The sequence below is a fragment of the Triticum aestivum genome, chromosome 6D, assembly GCF_018294505.1.
Source record: "Triticum aestivum cultivar Chinese Spring chromosome 6D, IWGSC CS RefSeq v2.1, whole genome shotgun sequence".
Lineage (NCBI taxonomy): Eukaryota > Viridiplantae > Streptophyta > Magnoliopsida > Poales > Poaceae > Triticum > Triticum aestivum.
In genome coordinates this window covers 12,024,968-12,040,098 of record NC_057811.1, presented here as the reverse complement: position 1 = coordinate 12,040,098, position 15,131 = coordinate 12,024,968, and the positions used below count along the sequence as shown (strand labels likewise).

At 46.1% G+C, this 15,131-nt stretch overlaps 1 pseudogene; it reads right to left on the bottom strand.

The window, feature by feature from the left end:
- LOC123142312 (disease resistance protein Pik-2-like) overlaps positions 1 to 13,619 on the bottom strand; it is a 46,778-nt pseudogene extending 33,159 nt beyond the window's left edge.
- Positions 13,620 to 15,131: the final 1,512 nt, after the last annotated feature.

Below are 15,131 nucleotides of genomic sequence, written 5' to 3'. Positions count from 1 at the left end.
AATGGACGTCTGCAATATGACTTCATGCGGGATTTATCATCGCATATGCGGAATTTATCATCGCATCTCAGAATAGCAGAAAATGTAGCAGACGACCATCAAGTTTTAAGTGTTACAACTCAGGAAACCAAATGTATCAAGAAAAGAGTTGTAAGCACTTGGCAAAAGTATAGCAACCACCCATTTGGACCCGCTTGAAGACTATCAACATATGCTTCTCCCCCTTTTGTCAGTAAAGACCAAAAAGGTTTGAAGACATAGTCTCTACTCGTTCCCATGAGGAGTAGGTGAGGCAGCAGGGTCGTCGTTGAGGTTTGGTGGTGCAGACGAACTTGGTGCAGTGTCGACTCGCGCTGACGATGGAGGTGGTGAAGTAGCATCGTCTTCATCATCGATGACTCTTGCATTCACTGTTGCAGCAGAAGAGGAGTACTCAGAGTCTTCAAGAGATGGAGTTCGTCGCAGTACAGCCTTTCTGGGAGGTGTGGTGTCAAACTTGAATCGTTCAAAGAAGCCATCGTGGTGAAGATCATCTTGAGGACACATAAGAGTCAGCCCTTTCCATGTTCACCGACAGGTTTCATGGGTGACAAAGGCATTCTTGGTGGCAAGGTTGCGAATCCTGTTTACATCCACCAAGAGGCTTTGCATTTGGCGCTTCGGCCGGTCATGATGCTTATCCTATTTCTGATGAAGGGCAACGAGAAGCTCTCGGTCGTTGAGAACACGAGATCGTTTCCGAGGCTGTTGAGCAATTGTGCTTTCAGTGGCTTCAGTTTGGGCACGGTGAGGTGCACGTGTAGTACCAGCCAAAGGATAAACATGAGTGGCAGCCAGAACTCCTTCAATGGGCTGAGTGAAGCTTTGGTGATCAACATTGTGAAGATAAATTGGCTCCTTGGCAGGCTCTGGGTAGATGGCTTCAACAGACATATCAACCTCTGGCAAAAAGATAATATGGTTGCGTGCAGAGGGCTGATAGTTGTAAGCAGAGTGGAGCTTGATCAGACGCATGATCCACGGAGCATAGAACTTCAGACCAAAGATATCAGAGCCCAATGCAGCAAGTTGGCGGATAAAGAAGTCTTGAGCGTTGAAGCATTTTCCATGAAGAATATGGAAGACCAAAGTCTTCATTGCACCTTCCAGCTTTGCATTTGGAGAATGTCCTTTGATGGGCCAAAGAGTTCGCCGTATAATGTGATAGATGGTACGTGGCAGATACTCAAGGTCTTCAACAAAGAACTCCTTAGGAAGCTCTGCATCTGGAGGCAAAGGCTTCATCGTGCTAAGCATCTGGCTCATGTTGGGTTCAGCCTTCTGAAAAATGCTCTCCAAAGCATCACTGTGAAGCTGACAACCAGGTTCAAATAGATCACTTGGAGTGGGCAGGCCAGTAAGCTCAATGACATCAAGAGCTTTGGCTTCATGATGGACATTTCCTGTCATCCACTCAAGGACCCATGTCTTCGGATCCCTGTTGTAGCCACGAATACGAAGGGTGGCATAGAATTGGAGAAGCAGTTCTTCATTCCAGTGTTCCTTGTCAGTGACGAACTGCAATAGGCCAGCCTCTCTGAAGCAATCCAGCGCTTCTTCCAAGCAGGGCAGGCCAGTTATGGCTTCAGTGTCAAGATGCATATGTGGAAATATGCGACCTTGATTGTACAGAATGCATGAGTAATAGCTGCGCTGCTGATAGCTCCAGAACCGACCAGATGAAATCTTGGGCTTGGTATAGGGGTTCTTGTCGCTATCAAAGAAGGTGTTGTGCGCAATGAAGCCATTGATATTGAATGATCCTGGTGCAGATGCAGTACCTGGAAACCTTGGCAGCCTCGGCTTAGGCTTCTGAACCTGAGTCATGTGCTCCACATGATAGTTGAACTGAGGTCCTAGAGCAGGCGGAGGAACCAGAATTGGCCATTTTACTGTGACAAGCTCGCCTTGGTAGAATTCTTGCTCAATTGTGTGTGGCCTTGGAGGCGGAACAGGAGCAGTGGCATTTGTAAGGGCATCTGGCTGCACATTGGTTGCAGGTGCATCATTGGCTTCATGCACAGTGTTCATTGCAGGCTCCACATTAACTTTAGCCATGACTACGTCATTGGCTTCAGTAGTGTTATTGGTGGCAGCCTCAGGATTCTCAACCTCCACTTGAGTAGCTGGAGGGTCGGGCACAGACACGTTCTCTTCTTGAACAACTTCTTGAGTGGTAGGGGGAGTAGCGACACGCTCTTCTTCTCCTTGTCTTTCATCGGCTGATGCAGCCGGATTGTCTTCAGAAGCATTAGCTTCAGATACTGGGACCGTCACAGAAGGATTGTCTTCAGGGAACACTTGACGTGCCACTGAGCTGGACAGGTTGGAGTCTTCTTCTATGATGGTAGTCATGGAGACGGATGGCCTCTGGCCTTTGCGAAGCCGTTGGAACGCGGGCGGCGCTTTTGGTGATGGTGTGGTCTCCATGTAGTTGTCATCATTCGAAATGGGGCTGATGACTGGCGCAGGTGAAGGACGGGGTGTACTTGGTGAGTCTTGGTTTGGAGTTGCTGGTTGGGGGCGATCAGCCCATGAGGCATCCTGGGAGATTGGCGTCAAGGGAAGACCAATACTGATGAGCTCGCTGTTCGTGAGAACAGGCGATGATACCGTTGGGCGCTCAATTTGAGGAAGAACTACATCATCTTCAACATTGTCATGAGGACCAATGTCTTCAGCCGTGACTGGATCAACGGCTGGGTTTTCTTCAGCTTCAGGAGCCTCTGTGGAAGCAGGCTCATGAACGATCAACTAACGCTCTTGATTTTCAGTAGCAGTATGAGCAAAAGCAATGGGCTCAACAACAAGGGGCTCTGTGGGAGCAGCCCGATCTCTCTTCTTGGTTTTTCTCTTCTTGGTGGGAGGTGCATTATCAGTGGTGTTCTTGAGTTTGCGCTTTCGGGCATCAGCTTCAGCTACCTTGGTTCTCTTTTGTTCTGAAGCCACTGAAGGGGCCTTAGGCTTCGAGCCTCGCATGCTGGCTGGGAAGACAATGTGAGGTTCTTCCTGCCTTGGAGCTTCAGTTGGGGCCACAGTTGACTTCTTCTTCTTCTTGGCGGCCATCGAGGGATCAATGCCTGGACGCCCAAGTGCCTTGCGCTTCTCAGCTTCGTTGTAAGCTTGAACACATTTGTCTGCAAGATTCTTCATGCACTCTCTTGAACCTTTAGCTTCTTCATGTTTCTTTCGAAACGACTCCTTGAGATCATTCAGCATCAGCTTGAATTTCTGAACATCAGCCACACTAAGCTTGGCTACATGCTTCTTGAACTGCTCTTTCTCAAAGTCTATCTTGTCCTTCAATTCAACAATTCGCTAAGCCAGAGCCAGCTCAGAGCAATTGCGCCTTGGAAGGCAATGCTGACGCCAATGGGTAGCTGAAGATCATCAAAGCTGAGATCTTGATTGTCAAACCACTCATCAATGAAATTCTTCAAAATGTTCACATCAAAGAGGGGCAGATCATTGAAAATCTCCGCCTCTTGCTTGCTCCTTATCAGCTGCTCAAGAGCATCGTCACCAAATTCTTCATCTGAAGACAGATCAATGGCTTCAGATTCGTTCCTCAGAACGCCAGCTGGTGTGAGTGCTTGACTGGATCTTTGAACAGATTTCTGTGGCTTCTCGCGCTTCTTGGAGATGCGAGAGAGATCTTCAGAGGTGTTACTTGGAGCAGGAGGGCCTGTTGCCAATGGCTTCACTCGAGAAGCTTTTGGGGCATCAGTTTGTTTTGAAGCCTTAGCCTTCTTGTGCTTCTGCGGCTTAGGAGGAGGAGTTGGTGCATCATCAGTGTCAGCAGCATCATCAGAATGATCCACTTTTGCTCGTTGAATGGCAATGTAGGAGAGGAGGCCTTCGAAGTTGTAGAAGGGGCCGATCCTGTTTTCATTGGCTTCACGGGTCCCATCTTTCCGGGGACCAGATGGACCACGGTTGAAGTCACAGCCAAATTCCTTCTTGTTGTTTGCAGCAGAGTCTTTTGCAAACTGGTAGTTGCGGTTGAAAAGATTGTCTTCACGACACCATAGTAGTGAAGAAGGGTCAGCATCCTTAGGCTGTGGTCCGCGCACCATGCATGGATAGAATCCTTGCTCAATAGCTTCAGCCTGGGTCCTGGGAGGAAGATTTTTGTACAAAATATCACCCCAGGGTGCCTTGATGGCATTCTTCTCTGCATACTCTTCTGTAACGAAGCGATACTTGAACCATTCCTCTGCCCAATATCTGCGAATCCATTGGATTCGATTCTTGCGGCCAGTATAGGTTTCCTCTGGATCTGTTTTGTACAGCTCGTGCAAATCTGGAGGCAAATCCTTGGAAGTGTTCCCACGGTGCTGTCTGCCACCCTTTCTTGCTGATTTTTTGGCGGCGATGAAGCTTAATCTGAAAGGCTTCAGTACTTGCAAGGGCTTCCGACGACTGTGACAGCATTAGAGGTGCGAGGGAAGGGGAAGAGGTCATACGCATTCTCAGAAGATTTTGAAGATAAATCAGTTTGAAGACATTGACCTCACAACGCGAAGACATTCACTTATTTGATGAGAGTTGGTTCCAGATTTGTACAAATCCAAGAATGAGTACAAGTGAGGAATCGAACTTGTAAAGAAGCATAAGTGAATAGACTAGGCATAGTATGAGATACAGAAGGAGATAGATTCAACTTTGGAGATCTAGAAACCACTTTTGGTAAGGAAGGATGAATCTATCAGATCGAAAACACGGTAAAAAGTGAATTTTAATTACCACACGAAGAACTGATAGACGGGACGAAGTTGGAGGCCGAGCAGTTCGATCTTCCGTGCCCTAGCTTGGCGACGGAGGATGCCTACGGCGACGGCGGAGAGGACGAGGTCGGCGGCCGGCGTGAGGACGGCGTCGGAGAAGTCGCGGCAGCTAAGCGCTTCGTCGCCGGCGTCGTCGAGAGCTAGCAGAGGAGCTAGGGTTTGTGAGAGGTGGCGAGGTGGAAGAAGAATTTTTGACCGAGATGTGATGGGTATTTATAAGGAAACAGACGGCACAGCGCAATTACGCAGGTGCCCCTGGCGGTTCACATCTGAAGGACACGTGGCAAGCATGCAACACATTGAGAGTTGTTCCATGTTCCCACGCGCGCCTGGATTGTCGGGGTGGTCGTTCCGAATTCTCCGGGTTTCAGGCAAAAGGATATATAGCATTAAAATAGACTTAATGATTGTCTCTGTATCTTCTGCTGACAAGGACGCAGAGAAGACATTCGACAGTTTCAATAGAATGCATATGATTTGGATAGACAGAATTTGAGGTATAAGCATAGAGGAGGTTAGGGTCCGATCACATTCACTTAGGTCAAAAGATTCAAGTAATAAGACATAGCTATAAGTGAATGCTGTAGAGGACAGAACACAATATATGTATATAACAGAGTCAAGACCAAATCAACATGGTGAAGATAATCATGAATTCAAATCAATGTTGAAGACAAATCAAATGTGAAGACTTTGCAAATATGACGCCAAGAGAAACACTTCAAACAAGAGTTTGGTGGTGGCGTTACCCACCGTATAGGAAGTATTAGACCCAGACACGGCACACAATTATCGTGGCGCTCCGAAGTCAATTTCCACATTAATGTATTCACACTTAGAGTGTATGTCTTCATTGATTGAAGATATACATTACTTCGTGTGTTGCACATCTAAGTCATCAAAATGCATAAGTGTTAGGATGTGTGCCTAATCACATGACATTTGAGGATTCCAAGATATTTAGCTCACACCGCAACTTGCAAAACCTTTTCTCATCCAAGGGCTTCGTGAAGATATCAGCCAACTGCTCTTCTATCTTGACGTGAATGATATCAATATCTTCCTTCATAACATGATCTCTAAGGAAGTGATGACGAATTTCAATGTGCTTTGTCTTCGAGTGCTGAACTGGATTATTTGCAATCTTGATAGCGCTTTCATTATCGCAGTAGAGTGGCACATTCTTCAGATGGATGCCATAGTCCTTGAGAGTTTGCTTCATCCACAGAAGCTGAGCGCAGCAAGATCCAGCAGCAATGTATTCGGATTCAGCAGTGGAGAGAGATACACAGTTTTGCTTCTTTGAAGACCAGCATACCAGAGATCGACCCAGAAAGTGACATGTGCCTGATGTAGACTTGCGATCCACCTTGTCACCAGCATAATCAGCATCCGAAAATCCAACTAGATCAAACTCCAAGCCCTTTGGATACCATAGTCCTAGTGTTGGGGTGTAAGCCAAATATCGAAGAATTCGCTTCACAGCTAAGTGATGCGATTCCTTAGGTGTCGCATGGAATCGGGCACACATGCAAACACTAAGCATGATATCTGGCCTAGATGCACATAAATAAAGTAAAGAACCAATCATGGAGCGGTATACCTTTTGATCAAACTCTTTACCATTGGCGTCGGGGCTTAGATGACTTTTGGTTGGCATTGGCGTCGTGTAGCCTTTGCAGTCTTGCATTCCAAACTTTTTCAGGCAGCCTTTGAGATATTTTTCTTGAGATATGAAGATGTCGTTGCTTTGCTGACGAATTTGAAGACCGAGAAAAGCTCACCCATCATGGACATCTGATATTGTTCTTGCATCATGTGACCAAACTCATCACTGTATTTCTTGTTGGTGCATCCGAAAATAATGTCATCCACATAAATTTGGCACACAAACAGTTCACCATCATATGTCTTCGTGAAGAGAGTGGGATCTAGAGAACCAGGTTTGAATCCTTTGCTCTTCAGGAAGTCTTTGAGTGTGTCATACCAAGCACGAGGGGCTTGTTTGAGGCCATACAGTGCCTTGTTTAGCTTGTATACCATATCAGGATGTTTTGGATCTTCAAAGCCAGGCGGTTGTGCAACATACACTTCCTCTTCAATCTTTCCATTGAGAAAGGCACTCTTCACGTCCATTTGATACAGAAGGATGTTATGATGATTTGCGTACGCTAGCAGTATGCGAATGGCTTCTAGCCTAGCCACTGGAGCAAATGTTTCATTGAAGTCAATTCCTTCAACTTGAGTATATCCTTGAGCAACGAGACGTGCTTTGTTTCTGACAACTTGACCATGCTCATCTTGCTTGTTGCGATATATCCATTTGGTGCCTATTATGTTGTGCTTGCGAGGGCAGGATGCTTGACTAGTTCCCATACATTGTTCAGCTTGAACTGTTGAAGCTCTTCTTGCATGGCTTGTATCCATTCAGGTTCCATAAAAGCTTCAGCAACTTTCTTGGGTTCAGAGATTGATACAAATGCAAAGTGCCCATAGAAATTTGCTAGCTGTGTTGCTCTTGAACGACTAAGTGGACCAGGTGCATTGATGATGTCAATTATCTTCTCAATATGTACTTCATTTGCAACACGAGGATGAACTGGACGAAAACTTTGCTCTTGCTGATCATTGTCTTCACTCTGAGGATTGGCTTCTGGCTGAGCATTGTCTTCAGGCTGATTAGGTGCAGAAATGATAAGTTCCTCTTCAGCCTGGGCCTCAGACGGTATGATCTCTCCGGTTCCCATTTGCTTGATTGATTCACTAGGAGGTACTTCATCTAGCACATTTGGCAGGTGCTCTCTTTGCGAGCCGTTAGTCTCATCGAACCGCACATCTACAGTTTCAACCACTTTATAGTGAAAGAGATTGAAGACTCTGTAGGAGTGTGAATCCTTTCCATAACCAAGCATAAAACCTTCATGTGCTTTCGGTGCAAATTTTGAAGTGTGATGTGGATCCTTGATCCAGCACCTAGCACCAAATACTCTAAAGTAGCTGACGTTTGGCTTCTTACCAGTCAGAAGCTCATAGGATGTTTTCTTCAGAAGCTTGTGGAGATAAACACGGTTGATGACATAGCATGCAGTATCAATGGCTTCAGGCCAGAATTTTCTTGGAGTCTTGTACTCATCAAGCATCGTCCGAGCCATTTCAATAAGAGTTCTGTTCTTGCGCTCCACGATGCCATTTTGCTGAGGTGTATAAGGAGGAGAGAACTCATGAGTGATGCCCAAGGTATCAAGATAAAGCTTGATCTTGACGCCATAGTTGTTCATGGCACGGTTGGTGAAGCGTCTGAAGACATCCTGCACTTCAGTCTTGAAGAGAATTATGTGCACCCAAGTATATCTTGAATAATCATCAACAATAACGAAACCATAGAGACAAGCAGTTGCAGTGAGAGTAGAGTAGTGAGTGGGACCGAACAAGTCCATGTGAAGCAGCTCGAAAGGTTGAGATGTAGTCATGATTGTCTTCGAGGGATGCTTGGCCCTTGTCATCTTCCCAGCTTCACAGGCACCACATAGATGATCTTTCTTGAACTTGACACCCTCGATGCCTATGACGTGTTTCTTCTTGGCGAGAGTGTACAGGTTCCTCATCCCAGCATGCCCTAGCCTCCGATGCCAGAGCCAGCACTCTGAAGCTTTTGCTAGAAGACATACGGCCATCTGTGGTCCTGTTGAGAAGTCTACCATATACAGATCATCTTTCCGGTACCCTTCGAAGACTAGAGACTTGTCAGATTCCATTAGTACAAGGCAACGATATTTTCCAAATAGCACAATCATGTTTAAGTCACAAAGCATTGAGACAGACATTAAGTTGAAACCAAGGGATTCAACAAGCATCACTTTATCCATGTGCTGATCCCTTGATATTGCAACTCTACCTAGGCCCAATACCTTGCTTTTACCAGTGTCAGCGAATGTGATGTGACTTTTGTCACATGGACGTAAGGTTGAGTCCATGAGAAGACTTCGATCACCAGTCATGTGATTAGTGCATCCACTGTCCATAATCCATTCTGAAGCACGAGGTGTCATACCCTATAGTACAGTTAGGAGGATAGGCTTCACAAAGTGTATTGTGAAGCATAAACACTTGATGCACAAGAGGATTATCAAAGCTCAGATCAAGGTTAGGACTGATAGGATGACTAGCAAGCGATTCAGGAACAAAATATATAGTAAGACCATTTTGGCATTTTATCTTGCGTCCAGTAATGTGTTTTAGGTCCCCAGCAATAGCATCAGACGCCTTTGATTTCCGGCTGGAGACCTTTCCCTGCAAAAGAGAGTTAAGTGTTCTTAACCACCCACATTTTCAGGGGTGGCTTCGAAGCAATGAGTCTTAGTGCAGCATCTGAGAATTTCGGCTTTGAAGCCCTAGCAAATAGCCTTGCAGGAGGTGAATAATACTCATATGAATAGGCAGAAAAATTCTTAGTTTTATGAACATAGCGGTTTGAAGAAACACGCTCATATTCATACATCTGAGTATAATTTTCCTGCAAAACATTGGCGTTAGGGTGACTCGCATGAGTCCTTTGTCTGTATGAAGCCTTTGGGCCATATGAAGCCTTAGGTCTGGGATTTGTCTTCTTCCCTGATGGTGTCATGATGACATTCACAGGAAGATTCTCAAGACACTGTTTAGGCACCCAGATCTTCTTCATAGGTGGTCCATTCCTGCAGTTAGTACCAATATAGCTGGCAAACACTTCACCATTCTGATTCTTGAACAGTTTATAGTTTGCATCAAAAGATTCATCAATGATAATTGGGTTAGCGCAAGTGAATCCAGATAAGGTGGATGGATCCACTGAAGGTCCCTTTGCAGCAACCCATGTGGTTTTGGGGTACTGCTCAGGCTTACGGTAAGAACCATCAACATTCATTTTCCTCTCGAACCCAACACCCTCTTTCCTAGGGTTTCGGTTCAGAATCTGCTTTTTGAGGACATCACATAGTGTTTGATGCCCTTTGAGACTTTTGTACATCCCTGTTTCAAGCAATGTCTTCAATCTAGCATTCTCATCAGCAACTGCGGTGGTATCCTCCGCATAGGGGTTAGTTACCACATCGACAGTTGAAGATATTGCAACAGTAGAAGCAGTAGAACACTCAGCAACAGAATTAGCGTTATCATGCTCAAGACATTTTAGACATGGTGGTTCAAATCCTTCCTGAGCGGGACTGATCTGTTGAGCGCGAAGTGACTCGTTTTCCTTTTGAAGATCTTCATGAGCAACCCTCAATTTGTCAAGTTCTTTCTTCCTTTGAAGATAATCATAGGAAAGCTTTTCATGAGTTGTTGAGAGCGCTTCATGACGACCTTCAAGTTCCTGATACTTAACATGAAGATTTTTTATGTCTTCAATTAAGGACTGAGATCGAGTCATTTCAGCGTCCAATAGATCATCGCTTTTGTCTACCAGTTTTTGAATATGTTCCATAGCTTTCTGTTGTTCATTTGCAATTTTAGCAAGTGTTTTGTAGCTGGGTTTGGATTCACAATCAGAGTCATCTTCACTAGATGTTTGAAAGTAAGCATCGCGTGAGTTTACCTTGGCACCCCGTGCCATGAAGCAGTAGGTAGGAGCGGAGTCGTCCTTGTCACTAGCATCAGCGTTGGTGACGGATCCATTGTCTTCAGTGTTGAAGATGGACTTGGCAACGTAGGCTGAAGCTAGAGCCAGACTTGCAACGCCAGAGTCAGATTCCTCCTCAGACTCCACCTCTGCCTCCTCAGAAGCAGACTCCTCCTCTGAATCCATCTCCTTGCCAACAAAAGCACGCGCCTTGCCAGATGAACTCTTCTTGTGTGATGAAGACTTGGAAGAGGACTTGGAAGAAGATTTTGAGTATTTCTTCTTCTTCTTGTCATCAGAATCATATTCCTTGCTTTTCTGCTTTTTCTTCTCATTGTCCCACTGTGGACACTCAGAGATGTAGTGGCCATGTTTCTTGCACTTGTGACATGTTCTCTTCTTGTGATCATGGGTGGAAGCTTCATCATTTCTTGAGCTGGATCGTGAAGACTTTCTGAAGCCCTTCTTCCTAGTGAACTTCTGGAACTTCTTCACAAGCATAGCAAGCTCCTTTCCAATGTCTTCAGGATCACCGGAACTGCAGTCAGATTTTTCTTCAGATGAGGAAACAGCCTTTGCCTTCAAATTGCGAGTTCGGCCATAGTTGGGACCATAGATATCTCTTTTCTCAGATAGCTGAAACTCATGTGTGTTAAGCCTCTCAAGTATGTCAGATGGATCGAGTGTCTTGAAGTCAGGGCGTTCTTGAATCATAAGGGCTAGAGTGTCAAATGAACTGTCAAGAGATCTCAGAAGCGTCTTGACGATTTCATGCTTGGTGATCTCAGTGGCGCCGAGAGCATGAAGTTCATTTGTGATGTCAGTGAGGCGATCAAACATGAGCTGGACATTCTCATTGTCATTGCTCTTGAAGCGGTTGAAGAGATTGCGAAGGACACTAATTCTTTGATCTCTCTTAGTTGAGAAGCCTTCATTGACCTTGGAGAGCCAGTCCCAGACAAGCTTCGACGTTTCCAGAGCACTCACACGGCCATACTGCCCTTTGGTCAGATGACCACAGATGATGTTCTTCGCAGTAGAATCGAGTTGAATGAACTTCTTGACATCAGCAGGGGTGACACCTTCACCCGTCTTGGGAACGCCGTTCTTGACGACAAACCAAAGATGGACATCAATGGCTTCAAGATGCATGCGCATCTTATTCTTCCAGTAGGGGTAATCAGTGCCATCGAAGACAGGGCACGCAGCGGAGACTTTGATTATCCCTGCAGTCTACATAGCTAAAACTCCAGGTGGTTAAACCGAATCACACAGAACAAGGGAGTACCTTGCTCTGATACCAATTGAAAGTGTTAGTTATCGACTAGAGGGGGGGTGAATAGGCGATTTTTATGAAAGTCTTCAAAACATGGGAGTTTCAAAGACAAACAATAGAACCGAACCTATAAACATGCAGCGGAAGGTAGAATACACTAGACAAGCCATAGTCGAGCAAGTATGAAGCTAAAGCATGAAGACTAATAGCAGCCATGTAGTATGGATAAGGATGGAAGATGGTATGAAGCCAATCAGAACAAGTAGTCACACAGTGAAGTCAAACATGTAAAGCAATCAGGCAATGACTTCACAAAGACAACCCGAAAGTAAAGGAGTGTGAGAGATAGAACCAGTGTGTGGTGAAGACAAGGATTTGTTCGACCAGTTCCAGTTGCTGTGACAACTGTACGTCCGGTTAGGGAGGCTGAGATTCAACTCAGAAGACCGCGTCTTCACCTTATTCCCCTTGAGCTAAGGACACCTAGTCCCCGCCCAATCACTCTGGTAAGTCTTCAAGGTAGACTTCCAAACCATCACAGACTTCGTTCACCGGCAATCCACAATGACTCTTGGATGCTCAGAACGCGACGCCTAACCGGCTGGAGGATTCACAGTCCTCAAGTGTAACAAGTCTTCAGATCATGCGGACAGAAAGACTTCAGTGATGCCAAACACTCTTTGGGCTCTGGGTGTTTTGGGCTTTGTCCTCGCAAGGATTTCTCTCTCTCAAACTCTTCGGAGGTGGGTTGCTCTCAAACGACAAAAGCCGTGCACTAACTCTGAGCAGCCACCAATTTATGGTGTAGGGGGTGGGCTATTTATAGCCACTAGGCAACCCGACCTGATTTGTCCGAAATGACCCTGGGTTACTAAGGAACTGACAAGTGTCACAACGGTCAGATTTCTAACACACACGACAGCTTGACTTGGGCTGCAAGTAAAGCTGACTCATCCGACTCTGGATAAGATTTGCTCTCATTGTCTTCGCTCGAAGACATAGGTTTTGGTTGAGCATCACATCAGTCACTCTGACTTTGTTCACTTGGACCCCACTTAACAGTACGGTGGTTCCTATGACTCAACAAAGAAGAATATGAACAATGAAGAAAGCTAAGTCTTCGCGCTCCAAAATCTTCACGCAATGTCTTCTCATGTCATAGTCTTCAATGTGAATATCTTCACATACCACCATTGTCTTCAATGTCTTCATACATTTTTATGGGTCATCTCCGGTAGGTAAACTGAATCTTGAGGGACCACTACCTGTGTTATCCTGCAATTCTCACAAACACATTAGTCCCTCAACCAGGTTTGTCATCAATACTCCAAAACCAACTAGGGGTGGCACTAGATGCACTTACAGCTTGTCTTCATTTCATCATGATGACTATGCTTGTGCTCTGTTATGTTTACTTTTGAGTACTTATTCCGCTGCAAGTAGTTCTTCGCTTAGGAATTTCCTCACCCTGAAATTCCTCAGTGAAGAATTCATAAAAATCGCCTATTCACCCCCCTCTAGTCGATATAACGCACTTTCAGTTCCTGTTGCTCACGTCCTCCACCTCGGTCCTCAGCTGCTTCACCTCCTTGGCGATGCGGCGTCGATCACCTGGATTGCGGGGTATGCACCCTAGGAATGGCTTTTTCTTGGAGTGGAGGCCGAAATCCATGAGGCTGTCCTCCACCTTGTAGGCCAGGACCCCAATCTGTTTCACCCAGGTTGCGAGCACCTTGTTCTAGCTTTGCTCCTCATCAGCTGTCATCAGGAACGACTGCATCATCTGCAGCTCGTCTCTGATGAAGTTCACATCGGACTCAATGCCAAGCTGCAGCCCGATTTCCTCTGCCGCCTTGGAGCTGGCGTAGCCGAGTGCGCTATCTAGCACGGCCTTGCCCACGCTAACCGTTGTCACCTCCATGCCTCTCTTGTCCCTCTGGCTCTGCTGGAGGAGATGCAGGAGGAGGACCAATGCTAGCTCTTGCTGGGTGGAGTAAAATGGGGATCCAGCCGGAGGTGCTGGTGCTATGGAGTTGCTGATGGACTGATGGAGTAGTGGTAATGAGTGAACCACAGAATGCAGATGGTGGATTGATGGACGATAATGAGTGATGGAGGACATTGCACATGATGAAGTAACGAGCGAGCGGCACATGATGGAGACATTACACATGAGCCATGAGCAAGAAACTGTACGCCGGAACCCAAAACGAGCGAGCAGGGCGGCGTGGGCGTCGGCCCCCTCCACTCACTCACTCACTTGTACTACTACTCTTGTTGGTTGGGCCGCCGCTGATGAGTAATGAGTAATGAGTAATGAGAATCAATTCAAGAAGGTAGAAATCAGAACCAAAATGATCGGATTGCACAAGCTACCAACACTGCAGCTGATGGATTGAATGCGGAGAAATGAGTGACCCACATTGCAGCTGGGCTGGGTTGGGGTCAAGTGGACGGCATCTGGGCTGGGGTAAAATGGACGGCAGCTGCGTTCGGCCCCCACCACTGTCTTGTCGGTCGGGCCACCGCCGCGACCCCATCGCCATCGGACCGATGACGCGGCCGGAATCGTACCACTGCAGTGGCGATCGTCATTGGGACCGCCGCGCGACGAATCGCCACAGTTGGCCATCGGACTCCCACCGCACCCCGTCACCAGGCAGGCTCCGTCGCCGCCAAAGCTTCGCCGGCGGCGGATCAAGGCGCCGATTTTTCTGATTTGGGGCTTGTGTGATTGCGGTAGCGCTATCCGGTCCGATGCTCCCTAGAGCGAAGCAACGCGCATTATCTGGGGGGCACCGTATTACGCTTACGAAACGCGAAGGCGTATTTCTCCTCTTTCAATCACGTTCCCCCCCCCCCTCAACGCTTACATTTTTCTTTTTCGAGAAAACTTCCGATCTATTCGTCTTCAATCATGTCAGTACAACGAACACTAGAAATAGTAAAAATTACATCCAGATCCGTAGACCATATGAATATAATTACGGAATGCAATTCGTGAAATTCGAAACAAGTATGGTGGTCCAGCCAACTTTAAGCAGTTGTCCTTCACATCAGTTTTTTTTTACAAATTTCATAAAACACTTTGTATGAATGATAATTAAATTCCTTTATTGTTTCATCTGCGATATTTTTTTGTGAGAATGTTTCCTTTGCAACTTAGGATTCTATACCGAAGTTGCAGTAAATACGATTGGACATAAAGAAACGGAAATATTTAGAATCATCTCCTTTCCTGGAAGTGTCAACCAAGACCAGGTACTGCATTAAGTTACTGAATGGTCGGTGTTCAATAAAAAGATTTATTTTCTCCGTTTTTAGAACAAAATTATTCAATGGACACAGAGTTGTGTGGCACTATCACATTTGGCTTCATCTTGTACTCCCTTTGTACGATGGGACTACAGACCCCGCGGTATGGATAGAAGAT